This window comes from Gorilla gorilla, chromosome 3 (genome assembly GCF_029281585.2).
Source record: "Gorilla gorilla gorilla isolate KB3781 chromosome 3, NHGRI_mGorGor1-v2.1_pri, whole genome shotgun sequence".
NCBI lineage: Eukaryota > Metazoa > Chordata > Mammalia > Primates > Hominidae > Gorilla > Gorilla gorilla.
In genome coordinates, this window is record NC_073227.2 from 203,452,575 (window position 1) to 203,468,339 (window position 15,765).

The 15,765-nt window shown below is 42.6% G+C and overlaps 1 protein-coding gene across 23 annotated transcripts in view; it reads left to right on the forward strand.

The window, feature by feature from the left end:
- TENM3 (teneurin transmembrane protein 3) overlaps nt 1-15,765 on the forward strand; it is a 652,872-nt gene that overhangs the window by 289,732 nt on the left and 347,375 nt on the right. For 5 of the 23 annotated variants that reach the window (XM_055385120.2, XM_055385121.2, XM_055385124.2 and 2 more), the window contains exon 1: nt 15,452-15,678. The exons of the other annotated variants lie outside the window; for them this stretch is intronic. The gene's annotated coding sequence lies outside the window, so the exon portion shown is untranslated. Of the gene's footprint in view, nt 1-15,451; nt 15,679-15,765 lie in introns of those variants that run through there. 23 annotated transcript variants of the gene reach the window in all.

Below are 15,765 nucleotides of genomic sequence, written 5' to 3' on the forward strand. Positions count from 1 at the left end.
TACTTCAGCTTTACAATAGGTGATTGTGGGACATCCTACAGAAGACATTAAACAATTGGATATGAGCCTGGCTGAAAGCTGAAGTCATGGAATAGCATAATTTGTGAGGTAAACCTTGGAAGATGGCAGTGATTATGAAAGTCAGAGACAAAGAAAGAAGGAGACAGAAGAAAGGGAGGACGAGAGGAAGGGCAGCTAAGCAAAGGAAGTGACATGATGTACAGAGGGCAGAAAAAGGGTAGGGGCATGATTGAGAAAAATCATTTTGTCAAGTGCAAGATAAAACTCGAGTGGTCTCCTGAAATAATAGGCTGAGGAATGGGAGTTACTCTCAAGTCAGTAGCATTCAATGAGGATTTGAACATGGGAGGAGCATTTGCAAATATGTCATTAGGAAGATTTAACTAGAATATGGGTTGGAGTGTGAATACAGAGGCCATGTAATAGATTATTGAGATATCTAGGATAGTTATAATGAGATTTTTGAAGGAGAGTCATTTTGATGGCTGGGTGGCGTGATGGCTCACGCCTGTAATCCCAGCACTTTGGGAGACCAAAGTGGAGGATGACTTGAGGCCAGGAGTTTGAGATCAGCCAGTGCAACATAGTGGGAACCCGCCTCTACAAAACATTTTAAAAATTAGGCTAGTATGGTGGCACACTTGTAGTCCCTGCTGCTCGGGAGACTGAGGCAGAAGGATCCTTTGAATTTAGGAGTTTGAGGTTGCAGTGAGCTAGGATTGCACCATTGCAATCTAGCCTGGGTGACAGAACAAGAGGCTGTCTCCATTAAAAAAAAAAAAAAAAAAAGTAGAGTAGTTTCAGAAGAAGTAAAAAGAAAACATAGATGGAACAGATCATTGTGAAAATAGAAGTGCTACAATTACTTCTCACTGAACATGGTGAGGACCGGGAAAGGAGGTGACTGAGAATGCTGATAACCTTGAGAAAAAAGGAAAAATCAGAAGCAGGACCTGTTTTTGGGAAATATGTAACTTGCTCTGCATGTAGAACTTCATAGTTGTACTTCATAGAATTAAAATTAAATAATAGTATAGCTGGCTGGGTGCCATGGCTCACACCTATGATCCCAGTACTTTGGGAGGCCAAGATGGGTGGATCACCTGAGGTCAGGAGTTCGAGACAAGCCTGGCCAACATGGTGAAACACCGTCTCTACTAAAAATACAAAAATTAGCCGGGCGTGGTGGTGGGCACCTGTAGTCTCAGCTACTCGGGAGTCTGAGGCAGGAGAATCACTTGAACCCAGGAGGCAGAGGTTGCAGTGAGCCAAGATCCCACCACTGCACTCCAGCCTGGGAGACAAAAAAAAAAAAAAAAAAAGAACAGTATATTGGTATACTTTATTTTTAAGGTTGCTTTTTTCTGCTTGAGCTTATCAAATTGCACCCCAGAGATTATTATCAGGGTATATTTTTCTTTTACCACACACTACAAGAGAAAAAAGACTTAGAAATCCATTCACAAGGAATCTCCAATTAGAGGACCAGTAATCTTTGCCAAGGGTGATGATTGGTCATCTTGGCTAGGCTGGACCTCTACGGAGAAGCTGAAAGACAGCCACACAGCTCAGCCTGGGGTCTGAGCATATCACTTCAGCAGTGATCAACAGAACAATGAGTACAGGAAAGGCATGGAGCATTTCCACGGGAATTGCCAGGACACAAGTTGTTCTTTTGCTGGCATCTTTGAAGTCTATAAAAATATAATTCTGGAAATATCCCAAGAAGAATCTGATGCAAAGTCAAACACATTGAGAATGCTAGATGCCATTTCCATTTAAGTAACTGTCCGTTCTGGGGGTGAGGAGAAGTGTTTGTCATAGTCTTTGCTGGTGGTCTCTCCGGTTCCACGGTTTTATGGAAGTTACGGTTTTGTTCAGTAGAGTCAATTCTCCCTGCCAGACCGCTACAGAGAGCTATTTTTCTTCAACTGTATTGCTTCAGACAGTCTACAAATATGGTGTTTATTACATGACTTCTTCTATCTTAAGTGTTTATACTGCAGGTGAATTTTTTTTCTTCAGTGACTTGACTTGTGAGTTGGTTGTTATTGTTTTCCTTTTTCAGCAAGTCTTTATGCCAAGAAAAAGCATTTTGATTCCCAACAAGCCAACAAGAAAAAAGACGGGGGATCCTAGCCTATAGACCCAAGTGTTAAGATGCTTTTTAAGAGAGGGGCAATTGGAAGCTGCTTGTAATATGGAGATTAGATATTCTGTCTCCAGCGTGGGAACAGGGCTGGCATCGGTGAACAGGCAACTGCTTGCCTGCCTGCCTGCCTGCCTGCCTTGGGCCAGATAAAGGCCCAGAAGGAGCAGCTGCCAGCCGGGAGGAATGTGAGAAAATAGGAAATTGATTTGAAATAGAATAGGGAAAAAGGCACGAGAATTAATTTAAGAATTTTCAAAGATTCCCTTTTTAGGCATATGTAGTTCCTGCCTCTGCAGAGGAAGGTCATCTTTAGCTATTTTCTCATGAGATTAAAAAGGCATCAAACTCACAGTTAGTACATACATAAGGAAGACCTGAAGTTGGTTTATTTCTCCATAATTGGAAGAAAATTGAATATAGATTTATATTTTACTCTTTGGAAAGTCTTGTTGATCCTTCAGAAAAAAAAAAAGAAATGGCATATTATAAATATTCTAACTCTAGGCACAGGAAAAATAGTGCTTTTTTTTTTAACTAGATATAGTGATATTAATTAAATTTCCCATTAACCAGAGGGGGCTGGACAGCTTTCTGTTTGACTGTGAAGGTCATGGGGATTCTCATTTTCTATTGACAGCAGTTCCTTTGCTTCAGCAGACGCCTTTAGGCCCATTGTAATGTCTCTCTCGACTTCTTTGCTTAAGGGAGTATGGGGAGTCACGTTAACAACATTTAGGATCACTAATAAGTAAGGGAGATGTTTCCCTTATCCAAACGGACCGAGTTCCGAGTGCGTAACCCTGTGAATAGGATATCCTGGGAGAACATCCTGGAAGGGGCAGGATTCACAACGACTGCAGCTTTGTCTGTCTTCAGGGTCGTACTCACCAGCCGCCCTGTGAGAAGGCAGGGGATTGAGCAGTAAGCTTCAAGTTCCTTTCAGGTTGCAACATTTGGTGGTGCGACATAATCTCTTCTGTTAGGAAACCAGTGATGCGCTCTAACGTGTATGACACATACAAAGAGCCTCCTATTTGTGGAACGCCTTATTTCAAGTTGTTGATAAGACACCGAATCATTGGAAAAGAGAGATCTTGCAAAGTATGTACACCTTCGGTAGGAAGAATAAAAGCACATGATATGGCTGTGGTTAGATCCTTGCCACCACCAATTTAATAAACATATGATAATATAGCTCACACACACCTTGTTACCTCTCTTGACTTCTAAAAAATGCACCAGTGCAATTCTTGGCCAGGCATGGTGGCTCACACCTGTAATCCCAGCACTTTGGGAGGCCAAGGCAGGCAGATCATCTGAGGTCAGGAGTTCGAGACCAGCCTGGCCAACATGGTGAAACCCCATCTCTACTAAAAATACAAAAATTAGCCCGCGTGGTGGTGGGCACCTGTAATCCCAGCTACTAGGGAGTACTAGGGAGGCTGAGGCAGGAGAATTGCTTGAACCCAGGAGGCGAAGGTTACAGTGAGCCAAGACTGTGCCATTGCACTCCAGCCTGGGCAGCAAGAACGAAACTCCGCCTCCAAAAAAACAAAAAATGCACCAGTGCTATTCTCATGAAGGAAAGAACTTCTCAACTTCTCACCTCTTAAATGCATTGAAATGTGCCTACTATCTTAACACACCGAATGTTAACATATGGAGTAGAATAAAGACAAAAATAGCTGTTCTCTAAATCGTATATGCATTAAGAAGTTAACATTTGGAAATAGCTGAGTGAGCTTCTTTAATTCATTCTTCAAAATAAACAAACCAAAGCTTGATCTGTAATTTTATAGTGGATAGATAGGCAACAAACTCAAGAGGGTGGAAAGGGAAAAACCTTAAGAAAATGAATGAATTTTAAAATACAGCTACTGAGGCCAGCCATCGTTGCTCACTCCTGTAATCCCAGCACTTTGGGAGGCAGAGGTGGGAGAATCCCTTGAGCCTAGGAGTTCAAGATCAGCCTGGGCAACATGGCAAAACCTTGTCTCTACAAAAAATATAAAAAAATAGCTGATGGCTGGCTGGGCGCGGTGGCTCATGCCTGTAATCCCAACACTTTGGGAGGCCAAGTGGGCAGATCACTCGAGGTCAAGAGTTAGAGACCAGCCTGGCCAACGTGGTGAAACTCCATCTCCACTAAAAACATAAAAAAGTTAGCCAGACGTGGTGGTGGGCGCTTGTAATCCCAACTATTCTGGAGGCTGAGGCAGGAGAATCACTTGAACCCAGGAGGCAGAGGTTGCAGTGAGGTGAGATCGCACCACCGCACTTCAGCCTGGATGACGGAGCGAGACTCCGTCTAAAAAAAAAAAAAAAAATAGCTGGGCGGGCACCTGTAGTCCCAGCTACTCCAGAGGCTGAGATGGGAGGATTGCTTGAGCCCAGGAAGCAGTGGTTGCAGTGAGCCGAGATAGCGCCACAGCACTCCAGCCTGAGCAACAGAGCGAGATCCTGTCTCAAATAAATAAATAAATAAATAAAGCAACAGAAAACTATTATCCTAAGACATTAAAGAAACTGGAGGAACCTCCTGGATGGCCATTTAAAGGTTGCAAGTGATCTGAGAGATTTCTTTTTAGAGGGAAAAAATGAGACCCAGATAACTTAAGAGTTACCAAGGTTACACAGCTGGTCAGAAGAATAATATCCTGAACCCAGGTTTCCTGATTTCTAGAGAATTTATAGAGAAGTAGAGAAATTCTTGAAGGGTGAGCTGTGATGTTTCTTTGCTCCTTCAGTGTGCAAACTATTTAAGCTATTTTGTTTCTTTTAAATTATTTTATTTTGCAGTGAGTTCATTTTTATCATCAACTGCAGTGACCATTATTTAAGTAGTCTAAAGCTTAAAGATATCTGCTTGTCTGAGTTTCAGCCATGCATTTTCCTGGCGCTGGTTATGAAACTACATGTTTTTATTAAAGTTGGTAGAAATCATCATCACGCAATAGAGTAAGCTTTTTTATGGCATAGATGCCCAGAAATAATTTAAGGCCTTTCTCACTAATCATAAATTGCTGTTAATCAGAAACTGACTTGTTTTTTTTCCAGTTAGAAAATTCCTCATTCTAGCCATCCTTATGAAACCCTGCCAGAAATTCCTTGAAGGTAAATTTACCCAACAACCACTGTAGAATACAACCAAAAAAGATGCAGTTATTCAACATACACTTGTACCTAACTTTGAGAACATTTTTACTTATGCTGGCTGCTTATATCATCTGAACTGAGGCTATCTTAGACTCTGTAGTTAAGGTGACATAGTGATATATTGATCTAATGAGTAATATTATGAAATTAATTCTAAAATACTCTAACTTCTTCTGCCTTAATTTTTAAAATTCATTTGAATGATCACATTGTACAAAGCTTTTGTTGAAAATCTTGCAAAGGCCTTTGGCCAAAAATAACATAGTTCTACATATTTTTACAGTGGTTTCTATTTCAGTCAAATGGCCACCAAGGATGATAGGCTCTGAAACATATGGATGGTCCAGTGTCAAAATCTACACGTGGACACTTGCCTTTGTGGTCAGGATCTTCAGTTTGCCATGGCCTCAGGAGTTATGTTTAACTTGCTCAGCATCAATTAATAGATGCCCTTATTTTGCCTTTCAATGACTCCAGATCTTTTGCGAGACTCAATTCCCTCTGTACAGATACAGCTGTGAAGTTTGTTATCACTCTGAAGCTGAAAGTCCCCAGGACTAGACAGTAATTGAGTTTTCCTTACCTGACAGCCTCTGACTCTACCTGTTTTTCACTCTCTCTTCTCTCCTCTTTTTAGAGAACTCTCTTCTCCTATATTACTTACTGTGTATGTTTCTATGATTTCCCTTAAGCTGCTGAAGTTGCCCCTAGCAAGACCCTAAGCACATTGGCTTTTTACAAACCAAGACAGACCCTAGGTAGAAATTTGCCTGAAAGAATTTGTATATTTTTTCCTACAGGGTATTTTAAATAATGGAAATATGGTTTTCTACTTTAGTTTTAATCTACGGATGTCCTGTGACAATTAAACAAGGCATTTCATGTGAAAGAACCTAAGGTGTTTCAGGCACATAATAGGCATTCAATAAATGTGAGAGGAATTCAAATCTAGAAGGTTTGAAGAAAAAATCTGGTGTGTAAACTAGCTGTCTCGATTTCCCCACCATCCACTTGGTTTTCAATACCCATTACCTCTGACATTCACCCCACTATTCTGCTAGAATTATTCTCCTTTAGATCGAAAATTGCTTCTTCCTGCCAATTTCAAGACCTTTTCTTCAATCATTAGAAGTATTAATCTGTAACATGTATCTTTGTTAACATCACCCACCCCGTTCCCTGTCCCAATTCTTGAAATCTCTGCTTGGGGCTTCTTCGTCGTTTTACACTGCAGATTCTCTCCAACTTCCCAGACGGTGCCTTCTGTCTCCCCATTGGGTGAACTTCCTCTCTCTGGCCCCTCTATGTAAGCATCCGCCAAGATTCCAGCTTGGCTGGTTGCTGTCTTCGTTTACTCATTGCCTCTGAAATCTCATCTGCTCTCGTAAGTATCACTGTTAGGGAATCAGGTTAGTAAATCTACATTACAGAACGAAACCCCCTTCTTCCAGCTGCAAACTCCTGGTGGACACCTTTTTTTTTTTTTTTTTTTTTGACGGAGTCTCGCTCTGTTGCCCAGGCTGGAGTGCAGCCGCACGATCTCGGCTCACTGCAACCTCCGCCTCCCGGGTTCAAGCGATTCTCTGCCTCAGCCTTCCAAGTAACTGGGACTACAGGCGCCCGCCACCACGCCCAGCTATTTTTTTTGTCTTTTTAGTAGAGACGGGGTGTCACCATCTTGGCCAGGCTGGTCTTGAACTCCTGACCTCATGATCCACCCGCCTCGGCCTCCCAAAGTGCTGGGATTACAGGCGTGAGCCACCGCAGCTGGCTCTGATGGGCACCTTTAAATACAGATAGCCAAAGCAATGCTCACTTCACTCCGTTTCCTTTCTCTACGCCATTTGTCTTATCATAGAGCTTTCTTCTCTTCCTGGGCCTACATGTCTCGATCTAAGCCTGACGACTCAAAGGTGATGGTTCTCAACTACCTCCACCCCCAGTCCTACAGAGGAAGTTCAGAGAAGAGCCTTTAAGAGGATGAAAGAGATGAAAAACAGACCCATGAGGAAATGGTAGTAATAATGAGTTTAACATGACGATGTGGATTTTAAGGGAAGATTTGAGAATAATTATCATTAAGTATATGAAAGGTCCTTATTGAGAAAATGGTGACCAGCTGCTCCTCACTTCTGCGGAAGACCGTGCGGAAGGCATTGAGCATAAATTGTAGCTCTAGAGATTTTTTTTTTTGACTTTTATTTCAGGTTTGGGGATACATGTGAAGGTTTGTTACATAAGTAAACACGTGTCACGGGGTTTGTTGTAGATATTATCCCATCACCCAGGTATTAAGCCCGGTTCCCGATAGTTACCTTTTCTGCTTAAGTTAGAGACTCTTAAAATAGAATTGCCCTCAGTAAACAATGTAAAACATTGTAATGTATTACTTGGAATGGGTATGGCACGGAAGGGCTTTTTTTTAACCAAATAAATTCATCTGTGTGTGGTGTAATTTAGACTGGATTATATCTGAGAGCGATCTGGGAGGGTATCACAAAATTAGATCATGTATTAAGTTTATGTTCAGTTTTATAATCCTGTAATTTTTATAAACAAAAAATGTATTTATAGATTTTTCTAAAATAATGACCTTGAATTATCAATGGTTCTAGGTGACATTAGGTCACAGCCTCTGCCCTGGTGAGGTTTATGTTAGGTTAGCAGTATGTGAGAGAGACACAGACAGACAGACAGAAAGAGAAAAAGAAAACAATAATTACAGAATAGTGTGACGTATACATAGGAAAGAATCATTCTAATCAGCAAGCAATTTTTAAAATCTGGATTCTTCATTTCCATTGACCCATCCATTCATCCATCCATCCACTCATTCCCAAACCAGCATTTATTTTATTTATTATTATTTTTTGAGACAGAGTCTCGCTCTGTTGCCCAGGCTGGAGTGCAGTGGTGCGATCTCCGCTCACCACAACCTCCGCCTCCCGGGTTCAAGTGATCCTCCTGCCTCAGCCTCCCTAGTAGCTAGGACTACAGGCACGTGCCACCACGCCCAGCTAATTTTTGTATTTTTAGTACAGATGGGGTTTCACTATGTTGGCCAGGCTGGTCTTGAACTCCTGACCTCATGATCTGCCCGCCTCGAACTCCTGACCTTGTGATCTGCCCACCTCTGACTCCCAAAGTGCTGGGATTATAGGCGTGAGCCACTGTACCTGGCCCAAACCAGCATTTATTTGGTGTCTCTTTTGTGCAAGACACTATGCCAAATGTTAAGAAATCAGCAAAGAAATCGTCCCTGTGCTCGTATGTTCATGGTCTGGAAGGAGCTACAGACAAGTAGACAGGGAGCAGAATATAGTACGATGAAGGCAGGAAAAGGGTATTTACAGAGCTGAATGGGAATGCAGAAGAGGGGCCCATAAACTATTCTTGGTGAATCAGGCAAGGCTAAATGGAAGAACTGACTTCTAAGCCAAGTTATGAGCAAGCAGAAATTGGTCAGCTAAAATGCAGAGGTATGGAGCATATACTTCCTCTATCCACAATGATGAAAAATATATGTGCATACTCATAAATCGTGTTCACAGTCAGAAAATCCTGAAAAACACATTCTATATGACTATATCATGAAAACACCTGAAATTAATAATTATTATCTAAATTTATTTGTCAATAAAGATATGTTAAACTATTTGCAAAAATATCTTAATACATATGGATTCTTTTGAAATGGTTGATATTATAAATTGTAAAGGGTTAATATAAAAGTTTGTGTGATTTCTATGTTCTGTCCACTGCATAAAGGATTTGATCTATGCACGGCTATTGCCACTATAGACAACTACCCATCTGACAACACCACTGCACTAGTCACCAATGAATAATTCTTCGTTTCTAAACAATCAAAACAAAGTACTTATAGTAATACATTTAATTTCAAAGATTTTTGACATTCAACCAAAAATGCTTGGTCTTTTTGTTTGTTTGCTTGTTTTTTTAGAGATAGAGTCTTGCTTTGTCACCCAGGCTGGAGTGCAGTGGCACAATCATGGCTCACTGCAACCTCCGCCTCCGAGGCTCAAGTGATCCTCCTGCCTCAGCCTCCAGAGTAACTGGGACTACAGGCATATGCCAGCACACTCGACTAATTTGTGTGTGTGTGTGTGTGTGTGTACATATGTGTGTGTGTGTGTGTGTGTGTGTATATATATATATATATGGGTTCTTTTCTGTAGAGATGTAGTTTCGCCATGTTGCTCAGGCTGGTCTTGAACTCCTGGGCTCAAATGATCCATCATCTCAGCCTTCCAAAGTGTTAGATTACAGGCATGAGCCACCGTGTCTGGCCTGAGAACCAACACAAGTGTTTTGGGAATGGGTGAATGGAATGATGGTTGGAAACAGATGGTCCAGATTGAAGAATTTGCTCCATAATTAAAAACAATTCAATCATCTTTATTTATCACACTTCTATTTCTTTATCTTGGACTGCCAAAGAATACATTCAAAATACTCCCCAAAATGTATTCATATTATCAAAGCCTAAAAGTCAGGTGAACCCCAATAAGTTGCCAAGCATAGACACATACTGCCATCCCTGGGTGGGCCTAGGAATTAGTGTGTCTGCAGCCCCTGAATCCAATGTGCCAGGGATAAGCAGCACTCCCTCTAGCTTGGCCACTCCTATCCTTCCCTAGTCATGGAGGTTACTGATAACACTAGGCTTCCATATACTTCTCTGTGCTATAGATTGTCTTCTAACATTGTTGGACACCTGATGGCTTGACTTGGGTTGGGCCCTCAGCTCTTGCTACGTACTCAGTTCCTGGCATCCACAGCCCCAGCTAACTCTTGCTGGCCATCTGGATTTCTCTTGAAGCTCTGCCCTCCTGCCTCTCACCACCAGTAGGAATGATGTCCCTACCTCACCCCCTTCCCTCCTACTTGGATAGTTGCCAGGACAGGGCTGAAGCTCACTAAGCCTTTCGTATACAGCGCATTGCTTGATTGCCCCCTACAAAGAGTCCAGACCTCATCACACACACCCAGATCCTGCTTCCTCCTCCTCCCTGCCTGCCCGGGCTGTAGAGGACCCAGTAGGCTCCTGCCCAAGGTCATCTGAGTTAGGACAAAATTAAGGACCAGTGCTTTTGGCAAGCAGTGGACATGATTGGATATCTAAAGAAAGAGACCTAAGTCTTCATCATGTATCAGATTCCACAAAGCATTTGGTTTTTTGGGGGTGAAATAATTTAACACCTTTAAAAGTAAAGAGAACTCACCTTTAGAAATGATTTCAGATGTGGGTCATTTATTATTGTGAAATAAATATGTCTATTGTGGGTGGATTTTTCCATAGGATAAATCAAAGAAAGAATCACCTAGCTATTATACTAGCATTTTAGATTTACTGTAGACATCTGTGAAAAATTATGAATTGGCCTTTATTACAAGACTTTGTTCTCAAACCTTTATTTCTGTTCCAATGTAAATGATAATTGAACTTTACTGGAGAAAAGACCCATGATTTTAAATATAGTTTTATGTCAGCTTATAGTTTTACATCAGAATCCATATAGCTGTTAGAAAGTTATGTGCTACTGACAAAATAACAGTTGGCAAAACATAAGACAAAATCTACAATTTTATTCACAGGATCTAACTAATGTACCATTATTATTACCAATTGATCTCAGTGTGCTATAATTTTGGTAACACAATTTCTTTGATATGCTTTTAAAAATATATATATATTTACAAATAAAGGTATAATTTTTAAGAGTCAGTCTAAACAGACTAGATTCTAGAGGGACAGACATATATTGACCTATGACAATCCCTAATTCCAGTGTTTAGGAATGTTTGTTAGCCATTTTTTTCCTCTATAAGATTCCAGCTCTCAGAGGATACTAATATTGGCCTATTTGTTTCCTGACCTCTTGAGGTAATTTGAAAACACAGGAGAAATTGAGGACTATCCCTTTTTTTATTTTGCTCCTTCTCAAATCCACAAGTTATCAATTTTCAAATGGAATATTATGTTTCCAAATCTTTGGTGGGGCTTATCCTGATAAATTTTATTTAAACGGTGAACTACACTCCTAATAACCAGCTTTCTTTTTTTTTGCGTTGGAGTTTTGCTCTTCCTGCCCAGCTGCCCAGGCTGCAATGGAATGGCGTGATCTGGGCTCACTGCAACGTGCAACCTCCACCTCCCATGTTCAATTGATTTTCCTGCCCTAGCCTCTCGAGTAGCTGGGATTACAGGGGGATGCCAACACGCCTGGCTAATTTTTTGTATTTTTAGTGGAGATGGGGTTTCACTATGTTGGCCAGGCTGGTCTCGAACTCCTGACCTCAGGTGATCCACCCACCTCGGCCTCCCAAAGTGCTGGGATTACAGGTGTGAGCCACCGTGCCTGGCCAATAACCAGCTTTAACTATTGAGTCAATACTGTCTAAATATTTAGAGAAATGGTTAAGCGGCAGGCTCCTGAGTCCATCAAACCTGGAACTGTGTTTAGGCCCAAGCACTCTGTAACTATGTGGGCACATGATTAACTTCCCTAAGCTCCAGTTCCTCATCTATAAAATGGGATGATATTACTCTTCTCATATGAGATTAGAAAATTAAATAAAAATGGTGTGTATCAAATGCCAGTCATAAAATGAAGTGCTTAGTGTTAGCTTTAATCATAATCATCTATTTAGTATAGCTATGAGTGTTTGATTTTGATTTTGTATTAGCACCCCTGACAATATGGATTTGGTACTTAATAATTAGCGGGAAAGGTAATAATCTCAGTGTCGGTTACAATTCGATTTTTCTTCAAGGTTTTTGGCCTAAGGAGAGGGAGGTCAGAAGCATTCTTAATATGAAGCTAAGTTGGTGTCAGTTTGAAGTAACAGCTCATTTGTGGACTTTTTATTTTTTTTTTAAATACAATTTGCTTTGATTTGGTTTGGTTCATGCATTTTTAAAAATCTTCCTTGTGGTGTTCGGTCATTAGATTTTTGTGCCTAAAGAACTGAATTCAGTTTTAAGTAAAATTCATTTAATATTGCAAGTATGATTCCATGTGGTTATTCATTCACAATATAAAATAGCCACATAATTCAATATATTTGATAGTGTCTGCTCATGGAACTGTGGGGAATTCCGCAGATCTTAGACAAGAATTGCTTAAGTTATAGAAGGCGATATCCATAATGCTAATTATCTCTGACATCATCGATATGGCAAACTATAGTAGAAGAAAACAGAAGTTGAACGTGGGCCTCATTACACGTCTCTGTGGAACTCTTTGGTGGACTCCTGTATTTAAAAGACGGCAGTGATTTAATGTATGCATGGGGGTGTCCACAAAACTGTGTATCTTTTCTTGGGAAGATATATGTGGAAACCATCCTTCACTTTTCAACAATAGAAATTGTTTAAAACCATGTCTCTTCCTCTGCCTTTGCCCCATGGGCTGCTACTTCTACTGCTCAGCTTCGTTCAGTGTAAATCCTTGATTATTCTCAAGGGATCCCACCTTTGTCTAATTTGGAAATACATAATTAGTTTTGTATTCAGAAAAGGTGGAACTAGATATACATGTAGAATATTCCAGTACACTCCAATATAAAATTTTGCCTAACCTGTATGTAATACTTATATCTAATTAGCATTTTAAATGGAAATTTTAATAAATGCTATCGATCAGTGACCAATATACATAGCATTCATCTGGGGAAATGAGCAGGCCAGAGGATCAGTCTTCTTGAGATTCATCTTGACCCAAACAATGGTTTAAGATCTTAAAACCTTTCATTCTTCCATTACTGTGCTTATCTTTCTGCATTCGAACGTTCTAGTCCAAGTCCAGATTTGCTAACTTGTGGTTGTCAAAAATCAAGGAGTGCATTTTTGAAGCATAGACAAGCCCCCAGGTCCTAGCACTTTTTTTTTTTTTAAGAGATGGAGTCTCCCTATATTGCTCAGGTTGGTCTTGAACTCCTGGGCTCAAGCAGTCTGCCCGCCTCCATCTCCCAAAATGCTGGGATTAGAGGCATGAGCCATGCCGCCCCAGCCTCTTGGCAAATTTTAACCGTGTAATGTTCTGCCAATTTAATTCTTCAAAGATTCCAATTGAACAACATCATCTTCATCCTCTGCCCTAGTTATATGGTGTTTATTTGCAATTACTTCAGGTTACCCCCCACCCCCCTCAGAAGACACATGCATTGCATTGATTTGTGAAATGATCCTTTTCAAAACATTAAGACTTAAGGAAGATATTTGCTTAAGAGCTTAGAAGTTTTGCAGTGCCCAACAACATACCTATTGTTCTATTTTTTGACCCAATTTACTAAAGAGAAAGAATTTCAAAACCCTGAAATAACTTCAAAATTTATACAGTGTCAAAGGAATGTCTAAATTTTAAATAACCGCCTTGTGTTTAAATAATTTCTATGATATCTTCACAGTGTCCCAATTAAAGGGTGAATATATTGATTATTAATGGAGGAATAGACAGGCTGGTTGTGACGTTGTAATAGAGTGTGTTTGTGAGTCACGATTTTAGAGACCCAGAGTTAGTGATAGAAAAAAAAAACTAAGGTGTAGAGACTGCTTAAACCCTGAGCGGCATTAGATATTTCCATGTATATGAGGATGGATGTCTTAGACGTAATGGAAAATGAGAAAGAAAAGTGTCTACAAAGAGGTAGAAGAGCTGTATTCATATTCTTGTAGCATTGGGTATAAAAAGCGACAAAAGTCAAGGTAAAGGTATTATGTTCAAGAAGATAAAGAAATTACTGTTACTGTTGAATCATGGGAATGAGGAAAGCATTTTGTCTTTACTGGAGGAAAGAGGGTGGGGGAAGAGAGAAATTCTAATTGCAGTCTGCTAATCTTACTGATAAATGAAAAGAGAACACTGATCCTTCCTTTCTTAAAGTATTAATTTTTTGGTTTGGGTCTGTATTTAGAAGGTAGTTAAAATATGGAATGAGAGCTGATAAAGATATGTTGTTGATACTGGTATTGTGATGTAAAGTGCTTCATGTTTTCCTTGTTTCTTTATAAAAATGAGAGGTTTGGAGGGATTGGAAGAAAGCACCGGTGAATCCAAAAATTCACCCAACATTCAGTCATTCAATTCTCAGTTTAATGGAGGAAGAGGCTGGGGGAATGGAATGTTCTGGAAGAAAAATTAAAGGAAGGACGTTGGACTGGAAGCAATGCAAAAATAATGATAATAGTGGATCTGGAGGGGAAAAAACACAATTTTTTATAAAAATTTAAGTGATGCAATATTGAAGTATGTTTTATTTAAAAGTAAAGCTAGTTAGAACACCACATTAGCTATTCCGGATCAGGGCTGTCCAGCCCTGGCATATCATGGAGAGTGGCTCGGGCCACTTGCACACATGCCTTCAGCCCCTGGGACCGTCTTCTCTCCCCGGGTCGCGACACTGACTCGTCAGCGTTAATGGGGGTCCGCGACTGCTGCGGGGACGAGGGCGCAGAGCAGCCCCCGCCACGGGCCGGTCCACCCCAGGGGCCGAGAAAGTGGCGGAGAGGCGGTGGCCGAGGCCGAGGGGCGAGCGCGGGCTGAGCTGGTCCCTGCCGCGTTCACGAGCGACACCCACCCCTTCGCTGCGGACGCCCCGCGGGCGCCAGGCTCGGGGCCCTGCGACCGACCCCTCCCGCCCCCGAGGTGCCGCCGGGCCCGCCTGGCAGGCAGCGCGTCCCGCGAGCTGGAGGGCCGAGTTTCGCGGGGACGTGGGGCGTGTGGGTGAAGGCGACACCTCGGATGCGGGACGCATGAATGGTGGCAGAGCAGGGGTCGGGATCCGTTCATGGGTTGGGAGAGAGATGCTTTTGTGAGCACGGGAAAGTAGCGCTGCCGGAGAACAGCTCTGAGGCAGGATCAAAAGCCGCCGGCGAAGCCCCGCCGAAGAACACGGCCGCTGCCCGGGGCGGCTCGCGAGCGTGCGTGTGTGGAGGGGAGGATGCCGCCCCGCGGGGTCTTCGGAGCGTGCCGGGAGCGGGTTCTCAGTGCAGTTCCCCCGTCTTCGCTGGGGGCACGGCTGCTCACAGGCCCCGGCCCGCGTGTGTGGAGCGGGGCGAGGGGGTGAGGCGGCGGCCGAGCCGGGGCGCTGGGCGCGGGGCTGGCGGGCGGCGGCGGTGGCGGCCCGGCGCGAAGGGGTTAAGCGGCGCACCGCCCCCTCGGCGGCCGGGTGTAAACAGAGGAGCCTCAGCCTATCATGTCTGGCCGCCGCGCGCAGCCCGAGCCCGGAGCCGGGCGCTGTAACACGATACGCTCCAGACCCAGGCAACTTGGCAGCGCCGGGCTCGGTTCCTCACGGCCACAGCGAGGGCGCGCCGCGGCAAGGTGGGTGAGCGCGGCGGCGGCGGCGGCGGCGGCCTGGGGCGGGCTGGCGGAGCGCGGCTCCCGGTGAGGCTCCCCGCGCGGCAGGGT